General features: G+C 33.1%; 1 pseudogene; it reads left to right on the forward strand.

Annotated features, from left to right (window-relative positions):
* The window catches only part of LOC144374126 (sodium/calcium exchanger 1-like), a 104004-nt pseudogene that overhangs the window by 52305 nt on the left and 30261 nt on the right, over nucleotides 1-21438 (forward strand).

Consider the following 21438-nt stretch of genomic DNA (forward strand, 5'->3'; position numbering starts at 1 on the left):
ACATTCTTTTATTTTCAAGACATAATTGTGTAAAAGTTACATTTTACACAGATTTTTGATATTAAACATGATTATGTACCCTAAAGTTAGAGCACAGTGCTTGCAATCTTTTCTTAAACAAATACAGTGTTGTCTTAGAAGCCAATTATGAAAGTCAAAATTATTTACTTACCTCTACCACTCAAGGTTAGTTGGTTTTGAAAAATTTTGTGTATATTTCCATATTATTATTAAGCATACATAGCAGAATAACCTATACTTAGTGTTTGACTTAGTTTTTTTTTAAGGTTATGTTTTCAAATTATGTGTTCTAAAGAAATCCTCTTCAATACTGTTGGGAGACAATTCTCCATGGATCTCTCCTGTTTCTGCAGATTCTCTTGAGTACAAGCATTTACATGTTTTTTGTTAGACTATTGTTTTGCAAACCCTGGATAGATGGAGATATTGCCTTTCTTAGCTAGAGGGTGGATTTGCTTCCTGCCCAGGAAAATGGAGATAATTTTTTCCTTCAAGGTGGTCTGTCATGTTTACTAGCAGTCCTTTTAAAAGATTTGGGTTTCCTAATTATTAAGTTCTTCCGCTAGGACATAAAATCATTACTGTTGCATCTTTCACCCAGGCTGCTCCACACCATCCCTTGGAATGTAATTGACAACATGAAGCTCATGTTGACTATTTTGCCATAAGAGATAGCTCTAATTCAGGATATTGTTTCTTCTAGCCCTCATGAAATTATGGTTGGCTTCTTTGATAACTTGTGAGTAAAATCTTTGAGCCAGTATAGCTATTTTATGTTTTGGTAGACACATATTGGTGAAATTATGTATTTTTTAAACATATTATTGTAGGTATTCAGAGTGGTATGTGTAGATTATTGTAAGAATTTGGAATGGTGTGAGTGTGTTAGATTATTATGGGAGTTCAGAGTGATGTGTGTGTGAGTATGTTTAATGAGAAAACTATACTAAAATAGTTTAGGAACTGTAAGGGTCTGGCAAAGCGTCGGAGGAAGAGACCACAAGAGACTGGCTTCATGCAACAGGCAGGAGGGAGTTTATTGGAATCTAATTCAGCGTGCTGAGGCCCAAGGGTCACACTCAGGAAGGGAGAGCGGCCCAGAGCCGAGAGCAGAGGTCAAGCAGAGCTTAAGTACACTTTTTGGGGAGGGCGGAGGGCTTTGCATACATCAGAACAAATCATCATGAGGCGCGGGAAAATTGAACAACAAATCTGAGACATGATTAGTACATTCATTGGCGGGAACAGGCTGGGCAGGAGTGATTGATCACTCCTAAGCGGGGTACACATTCAAACTGATTGGTTTTAGGGCCTAAATAACTACGTGACAAACTACACAGAATCCCAGGTTATTAGACAACCAGGGAGTCAGTAGAAATATTTACTGGGCAGTTCCAGTATTGTCCTAACAGCTACAGGGATTACAGGTTCTGGGGGTAGCAGAGGAATTTTAACAATACCTAGTCCTTCACTTTTTAACTAAAGCCCTGCAGCTTGGGAACTTTACAATGCCCGGTCTTTTACACTTTAACTCAGGCTTTGTGGCTTAGAAACAGCTTAGAAATTTTACCTTTACAGAACTAGATTATTTCTTAACATCAGTTCCCTCTCCCTCTATTGATGGATGACCCTGCTCAATTTCTAGTCTGGAGAGTCTGTCTTTGCATCAGTGGTCACAATTCCTATATATTTAAAATATGAAAAAAATTGGGCTGGGGATGGGGCTCAGTAGTTAAGTACTCCAGGGTTTACTCCCTGGTACCAAAAAAAAAACAAAAAAAAAAAACCCTAAAATATGAAGTTACCTAATGATATTGGCTTGCTGAATTATAGTAAAGAACAGTGATATAATACTTATATTTTTAATAGCAAATCTTATTAAATATATACCTGTTTTCTGTAAATTATCCTTAATATGGAAATTACCCTTGCATTTTTCCTCAGATATAAAACTAAGAACAGTTAGTAAAAATTCTTTTATGTAGTTCTCATTTGGGGGTATATTAATGAGAAAGAACAATGTCTTCTAAAATAACTTTTATTTTACTGTATTAAGAGGATTATTTTACTTTGAAAATATAGTATGTTTACAGGCAGAATTAACACTCTTTGACAGTTAAATATAACTAAATCTAAGTAATTAGTTTGTTTTGACTTTAGGATCAATTTTTCTTCTTGCTTTTAAAAAACTATGTCATTTAAAAAACTTAATAATCACCCTAGTAATTAGCCATAATTTTTCTTTTTCATGCAGTTAGTATGCCATTGTATGCTTATCTGAATGTTCCATTTCTACAAAATTACTAATTTGAGTACTCTGCTCTTTTGCCAGATTATTTTTCCTCCTCTTTGCCCTCCTATTCCTTTTGATTTGTCTTTTTCCTTTGCTTGGGTGGGTACATAGCACTAAGATGTCTGTCTTTTCTTTTCTTTCCTTATATTCATGCCCAGTTTCTAAATGATTCATGAGGGAACCATCCTCACTGAGAGGAGAAGAGAAAGAGATTGCATTTTTCCTGAATTCTGTAGTAGAGCATGCTTAAACAGTGAAATTTAAGCATTTCTCCTGATCACTAGTATTTGCATGGTTTTGCAAGGGCAGAGAATTTTTCTTATACAGATACAATACTGTAGAATTCTTTCTTAGACTTTTTCAGGTAAAATGAATGATCAAAAGACAAGAGCCTTCTCTATAGAAGCTAGAGTGCTACCTCCTCCCTTTGACCCCATCTGAACAGGAAGTGATTAGTACCCCAACCTATAGAATTATATTACTCCCAGCCTCTCTGCCAGGACCATGTTATTCAGTATTCTGACTTTTATCACAGTAGATTAATTTTTCTTGTTTTTGACCATATATAATCAGTACTGTATTTTGTGCAGTTTTAGCTTTGTGTTTATTGAGATTTTTCCTATGCAATTGTATGCAAATATTTTGAAGAAAAATTTATAGTCAAATGGAGGCTTCCCTTTTAGACTTTGCTAGTGAGGGTGGTAAAGAGACCACAATTGTTATTAATTTATTTTTTTGTGGTGTTTGGCTGGATTACAGGAGTTATTATTTTTATCTTCCTAGGCTGCTCTTTTCCTTGTCTTTGGGTAGAGAGAGCAGAGCAAGCTTTACGTGAGGTTTTTTTTTTTTTTTTTTTTTTTGTGTGTGTGTGTGTGTGTGTGTGTGTTTTGGTCTGTATCCATTCACATTTTAGTATTGTTGACTTCTCTAACATCTGGTCTGGAAATTATGAGACCAAAAGAACCTAAGGAACTCCTCATTCTTCAGGCCAAGCTGCCTTCTCTCTACCTTTCACAATCTTCTTATGTTTGTTTTATACATAATTAACAGGGTTTTTAGCTCTGTTTAGTAGGGAATTAGGAAAATGTATATCTATGGCATCGTTATGGAAGCAGAAATTGAATTGTTTTACTTTTAGTATCTTTTTAAAATAGTCTTTTGAAGTCATTAGGAAAAGTAAAATGAAATATTTTATGCAATCTGGTCAGTTAACAGTATATTCACCAAGAGAAGGACTCTGAACAGAAAGTAATTTATAATAAAAGATATTCTCAGTGTAATCTGTTTATGTTCTAAACTGAAGAATTGTAACCCTGTGTAAATTTAAATTCCTGTGTTTAATTACAGAATCTTTTGGCTGAAAAAGTAGAACAGCTGATGGAATGGAGTTCTAGGCGTTCAGTCTTCCGAATGAATGGTTATAAATTCCGAAAATTTATAAAGGCACCACCTCAAAACTATTCTATGATTGTTATATTCACTGCTCTACAGCCTCAGCGGCAGTGTTCTGTTTGCAGGTAATTTACATATTTAAAATTCTTAAAACTACTAACTCAGGTTTAGAATTGTATTTTATGAGTAATATGTATAAGAGAATTAAAAAATTGTTCATCATTGTGAAATGTAGCAGTGTGCATTCTAGTATATTCTAGAAAATGACTTTGATAGGCTAATATTTCTTTATTATGGGCATATAAAATATTTATTGCATAGTTATGTATACAGTCACTAAAATTGATACGTTATCTTTAATTCCTACATGTTGTCTTGTAGATTGCCTCATTATATCTGTGGTCAATGAAGTAGCTCCCTTAAATATACTCTATTTTAACAATTTTATAGAGGATACTCTTTTTTTTTTCCTGAGGGAAATCCATTTACTTTTTGATGTCTCTGGTGATCAGCATTTTTTCCCTAGACTGTAGAAATATATAAATTGAAATTAATTAAATATTTTTTAGTATGTATACACTGAAGAAAATTTTGGGCAAGTATAAATATGATATATATGCAACAAATACTTTTTCAATACTTATTTTGAGATAATTGTAGGATCACATGTACTAGTAAGAAATAATACAGAGATATTCTATATATCTTTTCTAGTTTTCTCCAATGATAGCTTCTTATAAATCTGTGATGTACCATCACAAGCAGGTATTAGCATTGATAAGTCAAATATAGAACACTTATAACATCATAAGAATAACTTTCTTGTTCTTTATAGCCAAACGCACTTCCTCCTGTTCCATTCTCTCCTTTGAATTTCACCCTAACAATCATCCATTTTCCATTTCTTTAATTTTATTTCAAGAATGTTATGAAAATGGAATCATATATTGTTTGACCTTTTGGGTTTAACTTTTTTACTTGTATAATTACCTCAAAATCTCTCCAAATTGTGGCATTTATCAACATTGGTTCGTTTAAGTATTCAGTAGTAGTTAATGGTGTGAATATTCTATAGTTCATTTAACTATCCATCTGTTGAAGGACATCTGGGTTTTTTGCACTTTTGGGCTTTAGACTATGTATATAAAGTATACATGAAATGTAAATGAGTTTCATAGTTAGGCTTTAGTCCTGTCCCTATATATCTCAATATATATTCATGCAAACATTTCAAAACCTGAAACCCAGTACACTACCAAAGCAACTTTGGATACTATGTCCTAAGCATTTTGGGTAAAAAATACACAAACTATAAAACCACTATGAAAATTCACTTCATAGATAATGGTGTTGAGTCTTTTCCTATGTTTATTAATCTTGTTGAACATGTTTTTGTGTGCTTATTTGTCATTTGTGAATCCTCTTTGTTGAAATATCTGTTCATGTGTTTTGTCTATTTCTAATTGTATTCCTACCCCTATCTTTGTCTGCTGAGTTTGAGTTCTTTATATATTTAGTTACTATTCCTTTGTCAGAAATGTGGTTTTCAAATATTTTCCCCCATGCTATTATTACTCCTGTTTTTATTTTCAGCACAAGGTTTTTTTTTTTGTTTTTTGTTTTTGTTTTTGTAGGTATTAATTTTGGTGAAGTTCAGTTTATCAGATTATATTCTTGCTTTAGTTACCAAATTGCAGAAGTCTTTGCCTTGTCCTAGGTACCAGATATTTTCTCCTATGTTTTTTCCTAAAAGCCTTATAATTTTTTATTTTAAATTTTGATGCAATCTTTGGGAGGAAGCATTTAGTCTTTTATCATTAAGTTACTAGCTACAGACATTTTTTTCTGGATGGTCTTTATCAAGTAAATTCTTCTTTATACCTATTTTGCTGAGAATTTTTATCAAAAATTGATGTTTTATTTTCTTATCATTCTTTTTGATGTCAGTTAATATAACTTTGTTCATTAGCATTGTTGGGGTAGTAGATTATGTTGATTGACTTTCAAATGTTGAACCAGTTTTTTATACAGAAGTTTGTGGAATATTATTCTTTTATGCATTGCTAGATTTTATTTGCTAGTATTTTGTTGAAGACTTTTGTATCTTAGGTTAGAATAAAGATGGATCTGTAATTTTCACTTTTTTATGTTGTTATTTAGTTTTGGTATCAGGATAATTCTGACCTCATAAAGTGAACTGAGGAATGTTCCCTTCTCTTTACTTTTTGGAAAATATTATGTGAAATTAGTGTTATTTTCTTCGATTGCTTGATAGAATCCTCCAGAGAAATCATTTGGGCCCAAATATATATTTTTAAAAAGCTTTTGAACTAGATATTTCTTCTTATTAATGTTTAAGGACAGTGTAGTTTGCCTTTCTTCTTGGCTGAATACTTTTTCTTTTTAGGAACAAACACTTTTTAAATTTTTATTCTTCAGGAACAAACTCGTTTTTATGTTGTGCCATGACTCTCTACACTATATGTTTAGTGTAGACCTTTAAATCATTTTGGGGCTTTTAAGTCATTTTGAACTCCAGGGGAGACTCAAGTTATTAGTAACTGGTAATTGAAAATAGTCAGTTTTACACAAACTAACTTGCAGAAGGGAAATTTCAGTGTTCTGAAATTTTCAAGAAGGACATTATAACAAGCTAATAATGTATATTATAGCATGACTAGAAGTCAATAGATAAGATAGTGAAGAAAAATATTTTGAAAAACAGAACTTCAGATGATACTAAGTATCAAATTTGAGGAACAGTGCCTAAATGGATATATAGCACTGTTGTTAGAATTGGACTAGCACATATAGATAGGGCTTATATGCCTTAGGGATGCTGTAAGGTTTCTACTCAGACAAAAATACCACTGTAATAGGTATTTTGTTATAACAGTTTAGTTTTCATTAAAAAAAGGTGTTTGTGTCTCTGTGTTTGTATTTTGGAAAAATCATTTATTTGCTTCCAAAATTAAATGTTAATGTGGAAAAAATAAATTTAACCAAGGTTTAGAAAATAAATATATTGTTTTCCTGTTGTTAGTATTTTCGTTACTGTAATCTAGAAGGATTTTATTATTCAAATACTTATTTCACAGTGACATATAATTGTATGTATTGTGAAAACATAGTCCATAACATAGTGTTAAATTGTACATGTTTTGGGTATTATTTTACTAGATTATTCTGTTGCTAAATTTGTTTTTCAATATAGACCCTGAATTTTTTAATAATAGCTAGCTTATAAAACCTTTATTTCATTTCTATTTACTATAGCCTTTATAGTAACATACATTTAAATGTTAAATGTTTTAGAATTAGAAGAGAAAAAGATATTACTAATAAAAATTTAGTTAATGGATCAAGGAAGGAGCTGGGTTATTGGCAAAGAAAGCACAGGTGAAGATTTAGAGGCAGATAAAAAGCATGCAGCAGATTTATGGGCCCCATATCAATGCTTTCTGATTATATGGGGGTAGGCCAAGGAATTATTATTCTAAAATGTATAATCTTGACAAACCTAGTGTATGTAGCATTATGGAGAATGGGAAAGAAGCAGGTTCATGACTCATATCTTTGATTTATTTTATTTCATTGGCAAGCAATGGGAATGGAAAAGCTTATGTAATGGGATTCAATGTAAAATTGAAAATCTTTATTGAAACTAGAATACATAACTTCTTAATGACAAATCTGCAAAATTAAATTGTTTTCTTCCTCTGTACTGAGCAATTTAGGAGCAAGAACCACTCTGCTTGGAAATCATTATGTTTGCTTTATGGTGTGAAGTAAATTAGGAAAATGATCAGTATATATTTGAAATTGTAATTCTAGCTTCAAAGTTGTATTGGGGTTAAAAGGAAGCTGGAAAAAATAGAGCAACTAGTTGTGTTACAATTAAGTTAGATTTTCAACAGGGTAGTGAAGAAGTTTTCTGTAGTAGTAAAGTAGGGTTGAAAATTAGAAAGTTCATATAAATGGTTTATGTAATAAATGAGAAATTGCTAAAGTATGATGGATGGTATACAGAAGCATGAGTTACTATGAGATTTTGGTAATGTCTACATTGTAAATTTGTATGTTGAAATTACTATGATGATATTGGAAATGGAGAAGAATAAAATTGAGCTATCTAGAGTATGGCTTTGGAGTACGTTAGATTAAGCTAATAAATTTATTTTATAGGGTGATATAAATTATAAAGGAGAATATTAAGTAATCATTATTGAGCAATAGTCTTGAGTTCTAGGTGGGACCCATATGATACTGGGCAGAGTGATTCAAAGAGACCTTGAGGCAACATCTGAGATGAAAAACTAAAAAAGAGCTTTAGGAAAAATTCTTCAAGAAAATTATTTAAATTATGTGTCTGAATTATTAATTAAACATTAATAATTTTTAATTATTAAACAACCATCTTCTCAACAACCGTCTTCCCTCCACCACATGAACTAAGTTTTTCTGGGTCCTTCTGTGTCAGTGGAGTTTGGACTATTTCTATAATACTGTTGTAATCTTCTATAATTATAATAGTGTTTGAAAAGTTCATAGCTATAATTTCAAAATATATGCTTTCCTTTGTGAGACTTTTCTGATTTTTTTCTTTTCTTTGAGAAATTTGCTTCTGTTCTCAAATTACACTTAAGATTCTGCAGTTGCTTTTCTTTGTTGAAAGGCTGGTGAATGCCTTGCCTTCCGTTTAAGTTCTTTTAGCAAATCATTCTGCTCTTCCTTCACACAGTCAGTTTATTCACAAATTTCAGAATTCAATTCTCAGCTCTCTCAGTGCTAAAATCAAACTCCTTGGCCAAATAAAGTTGTTAATTATGACTACTCAGTACAATTCTCACCTCCAAACTTAACTCCAAACTTCCTTTATCAAATTATACTGTAGGGAATATTCCCAATAATTGCTAAATCTTTTAAATTAAATTATTTTCCCATTAAGTAACTCATCTCCTCCAGAGTTTCTTACAGATAGGCTCTTTTAAGAATATTAATATTAATTAAGAAAAAAATTCAGATGAGGGAAAATCAAAAGCTATTTGTAGAATCAAGCAAAGAACATGCAATTCAAAATTTTGGTGATGAATTCTAGAAATTATTATATTTTCAGACTCCAAATAAATGAAAAAAATAGTAAATTACAAAGATATTTTAAAATAATTATGAAGAATGTATTACATTGACATATTAGATGTTAACTGGATAACACTCCCCACCCAGTTGAATAAAGTTTTTTCTATTTGTAAACTTTTGGGGGACTTACGTTAAGTCAGAAACATACACACACAGAATCTCTCTCTCACGTAACTTGTTACTCTGAAAGATAGATCCATTTTATAGATGAAAACATTATAATTGAGGGGTTATGTAATTTATGTGAAGTCACAAGCTTACACTTGTCAGTATTGGGATTTGTGATTCTAAGGCTATTAGATATTAATACTTTCCTTACATACATATATATTCATCATCATCTGTGAACCATAATTTATATCTTGGTCTCTGTTCTCCACTTATCAGTCTTAGATCAGGGCTCCATCAGCCAGCATTTCTTAAACTCCTAAGATTCTTGAAAGCTTTTGTTCAAGGAAGTATCTCTTAAATGGGACTAAGACATTGAATGTAACTAAAAAAACCATGTGGAAAAGAGCTCATTAACCTTTGGTTTCATTACAGTGAGGTCACATCTCTTATAGTATTAGATTCTAAAATTAACAGATAAAGTAAAAATCATGTATGGATAAAATTATCCTTTCTGTTACTTGAAGCACATATAAGTACATTATTTTATAAGTGGAAACATTGCTTATTGCTTGCTTAATCCTTAGAAAAAGGAAAAATGATCATTACATTTTTTCTCATTTACTTGGCTACCTGAGTAAGCTTTTTCACTTCTTTTTCAAAGACTAGAAAATACCTATGTCATTCTCATTTTTTCCCCCTGTTTGATACATGAGAATTGTTTCAGGCTTCAGTGAAACATGTAATACATAATACTTTATATAATGAAGCTAAGGTTATTGCTGAATCTCTACTTTTTATATTAAAGGCATATAATTTGTTTTGTTTTAATGTTCTTCTTAGGTGTTTCTTTTTTTAGATTGTATCATCCTCTTTGGCTGTTTTCAGGGAACTTCCCTGATATTGTAGCATTCCTGAATTATTTTCTGTTTTCTGAATTCTTTCAATTTAAAGTTTAACTTTAGTCTTTCTACCTACCTCTGTAATTTCAAACCTACAGAAAATTGAAAGAGTAATATATAGTAGACACTTTATTTTATTCTTTATCAATCAAGGTTTACTAATTATTAACATTCTACCACTTTTGATTTTGTTCTCTTCATACCTATGTCAAATACCAGCAAAGTTACCCATGAGTTGTAGACATCATGGAATATTGCCCTAAAGAACTTTTAGTAATACATTTTAAGAACTGTAGCCATTCTTACACAATCAGAATACTGTTACAACTTTAAGCAAATTATCATTAATTCAGTGGGGTAATTTGTTGTATACCCCTATTTAAATTTTGGATTTGTCTCCAAATATCTTTTATAGCATCCTCCCTCCAGTTTGGGACCTTATGAAGCCTTATCTATTACCTTTGGTTGCTGTGCTTCTTTAGTTTCTTTTAATCTTCAACATTTTGTGCATTTAAAAAGATGTGTTTTTGCTTTAATGACATTGAATGCTCCTTTAAAAATATTTTTTTAGACATTAAGTGTTCCAAGCTCTAGATTTGTCTGTTTCCTCAACATTAGTTTCAGGTATTTATTTTGGGGAAAAAGTACCATGGGAGTCACTGGTATATTTCATATTCTTTCATGTCAGGAGGCATATAATTTAGGTTGTTCAGATACCAGTGTTGAGATTGATCACTTGGATTATGTGATGGTCACCAGATCTCTTTGTTGTATAAGTGTATTTTTCCTTGTTATAAATATTTGGGAGAGGCAAATATTTATAACAAGGAAGGGAGGGACAGTTCTTAGTTATCATGTGAATATCCTGTTTCCTAGTAGATTTTTTTAAATTAGTGATTGTAACATCCATCAATAATTCTTGCTTGAATTTGATATTTGTGAAATGGGGATTGTTAAGTTGTCATTCCTTCTATGTTAATTAGTTGCCATGCATCTGTAAAGGAGAGCTTTTTGTAACTCAGCTTCTCTTTTGAGTATTCCAATTCAAGGATTCTTCTTTTTTCACCAATCCATTACTATGATTATTCTTCTTATGTTCAAATTGTCCTAAATTTGGCCAGTGGGCATCAACACCTGTATCATGGCATTTTTGTTCAAGAAAATCTAAGTAATTTATACTTTCTTTACAATGAAACTATGATCAATACCTTTTCTCAAGGAGTTGTGATTCCTCTTGGTTAGGAAGCATTATTTAAAGAAAGTAAGTTATGTGGTAGGTATGCTCATTACTGGTGGGGTAGTGTCATTGTGGTCAGGCTACTATGGTATCCCCAGAAGAACGTCAAAGGCCCAGTATCATGCAATTGCTAGAAGTGGTTAGGTACAATGATGTTACCATTATGGCCTCTTTCTTCACAAAGTAAACACATCTAGGAAGCATTGTAACTTCTGTTTTAAGTTAGGATAGTGGAGCCAGCTGGCAGTGGTGGTAATCGGGGCATTGTAGGTTCAATCAGCAGCTTCATAGCACTTGGTCTTATCAAATAACTGGTTCTTACTCTGAGCATCTTTGTTAGTGATCCATTAGTGATCATTGGGCAGGTGCAATGTTTTTTCAGAAACAGAGATGTTTTCAAGGAGAGGCAGAAGATTATATGCATAGGTCATTTGCATTAGTTAATAATAAAGTAGGATAGTTTTTCAAAGTCAGCCTTGGTTAGGACTGAGATCTGTTTGGAATTCTGCCCACTCTACAGAATAGCTATATCACTTTGGATATTGCGTAAGTATTTCTAAATCTGAACAGCCTTAGTAGCCCTTCAAATGCTAGTGTATTTCAAATTAGAGTCATTAGTAAACCAGGAGTACACATTTTGGGGAACCTCTGAATTAGGCCCCACTGGGCTTTGTTTTAAGTGGCAGAGTTGGGGGTTCTCCCAAGGTATAGCTGCTGCTATTCTATGTAAAACTGAAAGGCTTCTGTGGCCAGGTCAACTGTAATTTTTTTTCTTTTTTTTTTTTTGGCACTGAAGATTGAACCGAGGAACACTTAACCACTGAGCCACAGCCCTTTTTATGTTTTATTTTTAGACAAGGTCTTGCTATGTTGCTGAGGCTAGCCTTGAATTTGCAATCCTCCTTCCTGCCTCAGCCCCGACTCGGTGAGATTACAGGCATGTCCCACCACTCTTGGCTAATTGTATTCTTAACTTTACCATTTCTACAAGCAAATTCTGTTTGATCCTTCACACTTAATGAGTTGACCTCTCCAAAAATTGGGATATTAGGCATTTCTATTTGGGGTTTATGTCAGGTGGATAGAAAATTCAGAAATCAAATGGGCACTGGTAGGTACAAGACAACTTATGTTGCCATAAGCTTGAGTCAGAAGATCTTTAGTTACAGAGACCTGTGGTTTAAAGAGGTTGTTGGTTTTGTGTGGCCCCAAAGACATTCCCAGTGCAACCTATTGGATTAGGACACTGATTTATGGGTTATTAAAATAAGTGATCATGAACAATATTCAGATGAAATGTATACTCTTTTTTCAGTAGTTAAAAGAATATAGTCAGGGGTTGGGCATCCTTTTGGTGATCAAGTCTGAAGTAAGCAGTTTTTCTTTAACTTCAGAAGAAATTTAATGTTCTTTGCTGACATAATCCCAAGAATTTTTATTTGGCATGGTGATGAAATTGGTGCCAATTTAATTCTCTTAATGTGATTATGATTCTTTTTTTGCCCTAAGAGCCAAAGTATGCTTACAGTTTTTCACTGACAGCTAATAATTTTGTTATGCTATGATTCACAGTTGACAATGCTTGGTCACCTTTTGCAGGTATACAGTAGGCTCTTTCAATGTGTAGATAAAGGTTTCCATTTATTTCCAGGAAATTTAATTATATTACAGCTTAAAATATCAGTTCTGTTTCATTATTTTTTTCCACCTCAGGGATTCAAATTCTCTGTTTAATCTTTTTTTTTTTTTGGTGGGGGGGAGTCCCATCTTTTATACTTAGCATGGACTTTTAAACTTTCATTTTGTTTTGTGACTCTTACCTGCTTCTAATTCCTATTCTTAATGTACTTTATTATTTTTTTGAGTCTGTTCTTTGGGGCCTTGTAATATAGCTTTAATTTCTTCATCATACAGTTTTCTTTTTGCCCCTTTGCATTGGTATCCTGAATCTGATTAACATTTTATTCTATTTCAAGTTTTTGAATTTGAATTTCTGATTAGAGGTTTTTTATGTCTTCAAATGCTTTTGTAATGACATTTACTTTAGATTATTTATGTTTCAGTTTTCTTTCTGGTTTCTAAAAGTTTTTAAAGGGGAAATGTTTTATCAACTGAAGAATTTTGATCCCCCCTCACCTGTGATAGTTTTTTTTATAGATACTGTTGATTATTTGCTGCTCCTTAAAAATATCTTAGATTAGAATAACAGTTTATATTTAAGGAGTGATGGGGGCTTACTGATTTCATAATTCAAATACCCATTTTGTTTATAAGTGAAATAGTTTGAATGTAGCAAGACTTTTTTTTCCTTCTAGTAATTTTTCCTGTTAGATGTCCACTTTGTTTGCAGTGATATGTTCTGAGATAAATTTTGTTTTTCATAGGTCCCTTAATTTCCAAGACTTTGTTTTCTGTTTTGTCTATCACTAATCCTTCAGTGCATGTGGCCTCTTAGTAAGCTGCCTCTTGTCCCCACCCCCCTCTCTCTCTCTCTATATATATATATATATACACACACACACACACACACACACACACACTCTTCTGTTACCTTTTAAAATTTACATTGAATAATTATACATATTTATAGAGTATAATGCAATACTTGATATGTGCATTGTGTAATGATTAAATCAGGGTAAAGCATTTCCATGTGCTTACAGATTTATCATTATTTATGTTGAGAAACTTTGAATCGATCTATTCTAGGTCTTTATAAAATACAATTATTGTAAATTCTAGTCACCCTACAGTGTTGTAGAACCTTGTAACTTATTTCTCCTGTGTAACTTTTATTTTGTTATCTGCTATTCAGCCTGCCTCTAAGTCCCCTCTTCTCAGTCTTCCTTAACTCTGGTACACACTATTCTGCACTCTACTTTTGTGAAATCAAACTTTTAGCTTCCACATGAGTGAGAACATAACAATATTTGTCTTTCTGTGCCTGTCTCATTTCATTTGACATAATGTCCTCCTATTCAATTCATGTTGCTGCAAATGACAGGATTTCATTCTCTTATAAAAGCTACAAATATTATTAGCTACAAATACACTGTGTATGTATTTTACATTTTCTTTATTCATTTGTGTACCAGGGGATACGATACTTACTGTTGATTTTGTACTTACTGTGAATATTGCTTTAATAAACATGGGAATATTGGTACCTCTTTTATACACTGCTTTTATTTTTTATTGAATATATACTCAGTAGTGGATTTTGTGAGTGTTCTATTTTTAAATTTTTGAGGAATCTCCATACTATTTTCCATCATATCATATTAATTTATATTCCCATCAACATCATATAAGAGCACCCCCTTTTCTGCATTCTCATCAGCAATTACCATTTTGTATCTTTTTAATTATAGCCATTTCTAATTGGAGTGAGGTGATGTCTCACTGTGGTTTATATTTGCATTTCCCTGATGATAAGTGATATGGAAAAATTTTTCATTTACATGGTCATTAGTATATCTTATTTGAAAAAATCTTTTCAAATCATTTTTTTATTTGTAAAATCTGATTATTTGAATTTTTGCTGTTGATTTTTTGAATTCTTTATATATTCTGAGTATTAATAACTTGTTACATAAATATCAGCATATATAAATATTGGCATATATCTTTCTTCCAACTTGTAGATCCTTCACTCTGTTTTCTTTGTTCTGCAGAAGCTTCTTAGTTTGACATAATGCCATTTATCTATATTTGCTTTTGTTGCCTTTGCTTTGGAGGCTTATCCAAAATAATCATTGGTGATAGTAGTGTTTTGATGTGTTTCCCTTAGGTTTTCTTCTAGTATTTTCATGTTTATATTTGGATGCATTTAGAGTTGTTTTGTGTATGATAAGAAATATAGGGATCTAGTTTCATTCCTCTGCTTTGGACACAATTCTTACAGCACTTTCTAGGGTATGTTTTTGGCACTTTTGATGTAGAGTTGACTGTAGGTGCATAGATTTGTTTTTCTAGCTTCTGTGTTCTTTTGATCTGTGGGCCAGTTTTTATGGCAATGCCATGCTGTTTAGTTACTGTAGCTTTGTAGTATATTTTGAGGTCAGATAGTGTGATGCCTCTAGCTTTGTTCCTTTTGCTCAAGATTGCTTTGGCCATTTGGGGTCTTGAGTGGTACCATATGAATTTTAGGATTGCTTTTTCTATTTCTGTGAAGAATTCCATAGGTATTTTTATGGGATTTCACTGAATCTGTAGATTACTTTAGGTAGTTAGAAATTTTAACACTATCAGTTCTTTCAACCCATGAACATGAGATATCTTTTCTTTTTGTTTTCAATTTTTTATCAGTATTTTTAAGTTTTCATTGTAGAAATCTTCTTCTTTCTTGGTTAAATTTATTCCTAAACATTTTATTTTTTTGAGCTATTGTGTTTGTGTTTATTTACAAGATCCGTCCTTTACAATGTCTAATAGTCACTGTTGGGCTGGGGATGTGGCTCAAGCAGTAGCGTGCTTGCCTGGCATATGTGGGGCCCGGGTTCGATCCTCAGCACCACATACAAACAAAGATGTTGTGTCTGCCGAAAACTAAAAAATAAATAATAAAAATTCTCTCTCTCTCTCTCTCTCTCTCTCTCTCTCTCTCTCTCTCTCTCTCCCTCTCTCTCTCTCTCTCAACAAAAAAGCCACTGTTATTTATCTATCCAGTATTAAACCTTTTTTCCGTATTTTCCAATTTAGACAAGTTTTTTTCCTCATCATCTCGTCTCTTTGACCTCACACCACATTCCACCTCTGTTAGGCTCCTTCTTTTCCTTTTGGTTTTTCTATCATCTCTCCATCTTATTTTCTGTTCTGGGGTTGGTTTCTAAAGTTGCAGGTGTGAATTTGTGAATTTCCAAACTCTTGTGTACATTTATATTCTGTATGATTCTCTTTAACCTCATTACATTATCAGCATGAATACTTTTGTTCATTCTTGTGGAAAACTAAGTGGTTTGTAGAAGTTGTTGGTTGTCATTATCCTACAGGAACTCAGTAATTTTCTAGGCATAGTATTAATCTTAGTAGGTAAATTTGGAATCTAACTACAAGTAAGGTAGTTCTTTTAGTAAAAATTATTATACTGATGATGATGAAGAAGATAATGTATTTATGCTAGAACACATGAAGTTTAGGGTTTTCTACTTCCTGTGGGCTTAGTAGAATTTTATTAAGTGAAGTGAAAAAGAATGCTTTCATATTGGCATATAAAACTCTGAAGAGTTTTTTATTCTACAAAATAGTGTTTTATTTCTCTAAAACTTTCATAACTTATGAAAGTTATGACAGAAATGATATAGTTACTTTGAGAAGTATCATCTTGATAGCTACTCAAACATTTAACATAAAGATAGGTGACTCAGCCACATCAATGTTTATAGCAGCACAATTCATAATAGCTAAGCTATGTAGCAAACCTAGGTGCCCTTCAACATATGAATGGATATAGAAAATGTGGTGTAAACACATGGTGTATTTGTCATAAAGAAGAATGAATGACTTTATAACATTTGCCAGTAAACAGATGAGTATAGAGACTATTTGAAATAAGCCAGGCCCCCAAAACCATAAGTTCAGTATTTTCTCTCATATATGGAAGCTCACCCACAGCAAGGTGAGGGGTATAAGAATAGAAGTTCAATGAAGCAGACAAAGGGAAATGAAGGGAAGGCCAGGATGGGATGAGATGGGAAAAGGAAAGAGGGATGGGACAGGGAATACAGTGGAATGAATCTGACATAAATTTCCTATGTTCATTTATGAATATACTACTGTGAATCTCACCATTGTGTATATCAAGAAAAATTAACTTAAAAATAACTATGGATAAATGGCAGAAAGATAAATAGAGGAAAGGGAGCAGGGTGGGGATAGGGTAGGGAAAGGAGAGATACTAGGGTCTGATTAGAACAAGATATATTCCATGCTTGTATAATTGTCAAACTGGATTCTATTGTCATGTATAACTAAAAAGAATCAATAAAATGTCTAAGTTTTTTACATTTTTATCCCTAAAGCTAGAAATGTTATGTACTAAATTCATGTTAATAAATTATACTTAATACTCATGTTATTTTGAGGCTTTTGTTCTCTCTTTTCAGTTTCAGAATGTTAGTCCTTTAACATATTAAGTAAGATTAAATATTTTTTTATGATGTCAGACTTTAGTTCTGAAATATTTTCTCTTAGATACACAGACTTTTGCTCCCACAGGGATAACTTTACAAAATATAATACTTTTTCAAGTAAAATTTCTTCAGATATATTCTTTGTCTGTGGTAGATTGGTATTTTTGTGAACAAAATACAATGAAGAAATTACTTGCTCATTTTATGTCAGAAGATATTTGTGCAGAAAGGAGTTAACATAGCAAGCCTTAAATTTCTGTCTTTAGACAAGCCAGCTCTTAAGGTTTGCATTCGGATTATATATTGGAACTTGGAAATTATAAACTATAACCACTGTTTCTTAACTGATAGTGGAAGCTCTCTGTTCCTAAACTGTTGTTTAAACAATGAAGTTAATGCTGACCACCTGCTTTCCTTATGGGAGTCTGGAATTTTGTTATGTACTCGCAGAACGTGTCTGTATGACCAGCCTTCTTGGGCACTGAATCTTTAATGAGCCCCCTAGGTAGAATGTGTTTTACATATGTCATAACTCTTTGCTAAAGGAATTAAGTAAGTCCTGTGTGACTTGGCAGGGAGTCACTCTGGGAAGCTTTCATCTAGTTCCCCTTAGACTTTGCTTTAGGCAACTTTTTTTCTTCGATGATTTTGCTTTATATCATTTTGCTGTAGTAAATCTTAACTATGAATATGACTATATACTGATTTTGTGAGTTCACCCACCAAGCATGGGGATGTTATTGGGGATCCTTAACGTAAATTTAATAATTCTGAAATGTTTCTTAATGCTCTTGTCAAGAGGTGAAATATTTAGTATTCATTTTAGTTCTATTTTAATTTTAATGTGTAAGATCTATTGAATAAAGTAGTTTTTACCTTCCACTTAGGCATCTTAAAAGGTATTAGGGGAAAAGAAATCAAACTATTTCATATAATCAGAGATTAGGCACTATTGCAGTGATGTAGTTTTATATCAATGTTGATATTTATTTTATTTTATTTTTTTTTTATTGTTGGTTGTTCAAAACATTACATAGTTCTTGATATATCATATTTCACATTTTGATTCAAGTGGGTTATGAACTCCCATTTTACCCCGTATACAGCTTGCAGAATCACATCAGTTACACTTCCATTGATTTACATATTGATATACTCATGTCTGTTGTATTCTGCTGCCTTTCCTATCCTCTACTATCCCCCCTCCCCTCCCCTCCCCTGCCCTCCCCTCTTCTCTCTCTACCCCCACTACTGTAATTCATTCCTCCCCCTTGTATTATTTTTCCCTTTCCCCTCACTTCCTCTTGTATGTAATTTTGTATAACCCTGAGGGTCTCCTTCCATTTCCATGCAATTTCCCTTTTCTCTCCCTTTCCCTCCCACCTCTCCTCCCTGTTTAATGATGGTCTTCTTCTCGTGCTCTTCTTCCCTAGTCTGTTCTTAGTTACTCTCCTTATATCAAAGAAGACATTTGGCATTTGTTTTTTTAGGGCTTGGCTAGCTTCGCTTAGCATAATCTGTTCTAATGCCATCCATTTCCCTCCAAATTCTATGATTTTGTCATTTCTTAATGCAGAGTAATACTCTATTGTGTATAAATGCCACATTTTTTATCCATTCATCTATTGAAGGGCATCTAGGTTGGTTCCACAACCTTGCTATTGTGAATTGTGCTGCTATGAACATCGATGTAGCAGTGTCCCTGTAGCATGCTCTTATTAGGTCTTTAGGGAATAGACCGAGAAGGGGGATGATAGCTGGGTCAAATGGTGGATCCATTCCCAGCTTTCCAAGAAATCTCCATACTGCTTTCCAAATTGGCTGCACCAATTTGCAGTCCCACCAACAATGTACAAGTGTACCCTTTTCCCCACATCCTCGCCAGCACTTGTTGTTTGACTTCGTAATGGCTGCCAATCTTACTGGAGTGAGATGGTATCTTAGGGTGGTTTTGATTTGCATTTCTCTGACTGCTAGAGATGGTGAGCATTTTTTCATGTACTTGTTGATTGATTGTATGTCCTCCTCTGAGAAGTGTCTGTTCAAGTCCTTGGCCCATTTGTTGATGGGTTATTTGTTATCTTATTGTCTAATTTTCTGAGTTTTTTATATACTCTGGATATTAGGGCTCTATCTGAAGTGTGAGGAGTAAAGATTTGTTCCCATGATGTAGGCTCCCTATTTACCTCTCTTATTGTTTCTTTTGCTGAGAAAAAACTTTTTAGTTTGAGTAAGTCTCATTTGTTGATTCTAGATGTTAACTCTTGTGCTATGGGTGTCCTATTGAGGAATTTGGAGCCCAACCCCACAGCATGTAGGTCGTAGCCAACTTTCTCTTCTATCAGATGCCGTGTCTCTGATTTGATATCAAGCTCCTTGATCCATTTTGAGTTAACTTTTGTGCATGGTGAGAGAAAGGGATTCAGTTTCATTTTGTTGCATATGGATTTCCAGCTTTCCCAGCACCATTTGTTGAAGATGCTATCCTTCCTCCATTGCATGCTTTTAGCCCCTTTATCAAATATGGGTTGGTTTCTGTGTCCTCTATTCTGTACCATTGGTCCACCTGCCTGTTTTGGTACCAGTACCATGCTGTTTTTGTTACTATTGCTCTGTAGTATAGTTTGAAATCTGGAATCGCTATACCACCTGATTCACACTTCCTGCTTAGTATTGTTTTTGCTATTCTGGATCTTTTATTCTTTCATATGAATTTCATGATTGCTTTCTCTATTTCTACAAGAAATGCCATTGGGATTTTGATTGGCATTGCATTAAACCTATAGAGAACTTTTGGTAATATCACCATTTTGATGATGTTAGTTCTGCCTATCCATGAACAGGGTGTATTTTTCCATCTTCTAAGGTCTTCTTCAATTTCTCTCTTTAGGGTTCTGTAGTTTTCATTGTATAAGTCTTTCACCTCTTTTGTTAGGTTGATTCCCAAGTATTTTATTCTTTTTGAGGATATTGTGAACAGAGTGGTTGTCCTCGTTTCCATTTCAGAGGATTTGTCGCTGATATACAGGAATGCCTTTGATTTATGCGTGTTGATTTTATAACCTGCCACTTTGCTGAATTCATTTATTAGCTCTAATAGTTTCTTTGTAGACCCTTTTGGGTCTGCTAGGTATAGAATCATGTCATCTGCAAATAGTGGTAATTTAAGTTCTTCTTTTCCTATTTTTATGCCTTTAATTTCTTTCGTCTGTCTAATTACTCTGGCCAGTGTTTCGAGAACTATGTTGAACAGAAGTGGTGAGAGAGGACATCCCTGTCTTGTTCCAGATTTTAGAGAGAATGCCTTCAATTTTTCTCCATTCAGAATGATGCTAGCCTGAGGCTTAGCATAAATTGCTTTTACAATGTTGAGGTATGTTCTTGTTATCCCTAGTTTTTCGAGAGTTTTGAACATAAAGGGATGCTGTACTTTGTCGAATGCTTTTTCCGCATCTATCGAGATGATCATATGGTTCTTATTTTTAAGTCTATTGATGTGGTGAATAACATTTATTGATTTCCGTATATTTAACCAGCCTTGCATCCCAGGGATGAATCCTACTTGATCATGGTGCACAATTTTTTTGATATGTTTTTGTATCCAATTCGCCAGAATTTTATTGAGGATTTTTGCATCTAGGTTCATTAGAGATATTGGTCTGTAGTTTTCTTTTTTTGAAGTGTCTTTGTCTGGTTTCAGAATCAGGGTGATGTTGGCCTCGTAGAATGAATTTGGAAGTTCTCCCTCTTTTTCTATTTTCTGAAATAGCTTGAAAAGTATTGGTATTAGTTCCTCTTTAAAGGTTTTGTAAAACTCTGCTGTATACCCATCCGGTCCTGGGCTTTTCTTAGATGGTAATCTTTTGATGGTTTCTTCTATTTCCTCAATTGTTATTGGTCTGTTTAGGTTGTCTATATCCTCCTGACTCAATCTGGGCAGATTATATGACTTAAGAAATTTATCGATGTCTTCACTATCTTCTATTTTATTGGAGTATAAGGATTCAAAATAATTTCTGATTATCTTCTGTATTTCTGAAGTGTCTGTCGTGATCTTGCCTTTTTCATCCCGTATGCTAGTAATTTGAGTTCTCTCTCTTCTTCTCTTCGCTAGCATGGCTAAGGGTCTGTCAATTTTATTTATCTTTTCAAAGAACCAACTTTTTGTTTTGTCAATTTTTTCAATTGTTTCTTTTGTTTCGATTTCATTAATTT

Source organism: Ictidomys tridecemlineatus, unplaced genomic scaffold (genome assembly GCF_052094955.1).
Source record: "Ictidomys tridecemlineatus isolate mIctTri1 unplaced genomic scaffold, mIctTri1.hap1 Scaffold_584, whole genome shotgun sequence".
NCBI classification, from domain to species: domain Eukaryota; kingdom Metazoa; phylum Chordata; class Mammalia; order Rodentia; family Sciuridae; genus Ictidomys; species Ictidomys tridecemlineatus.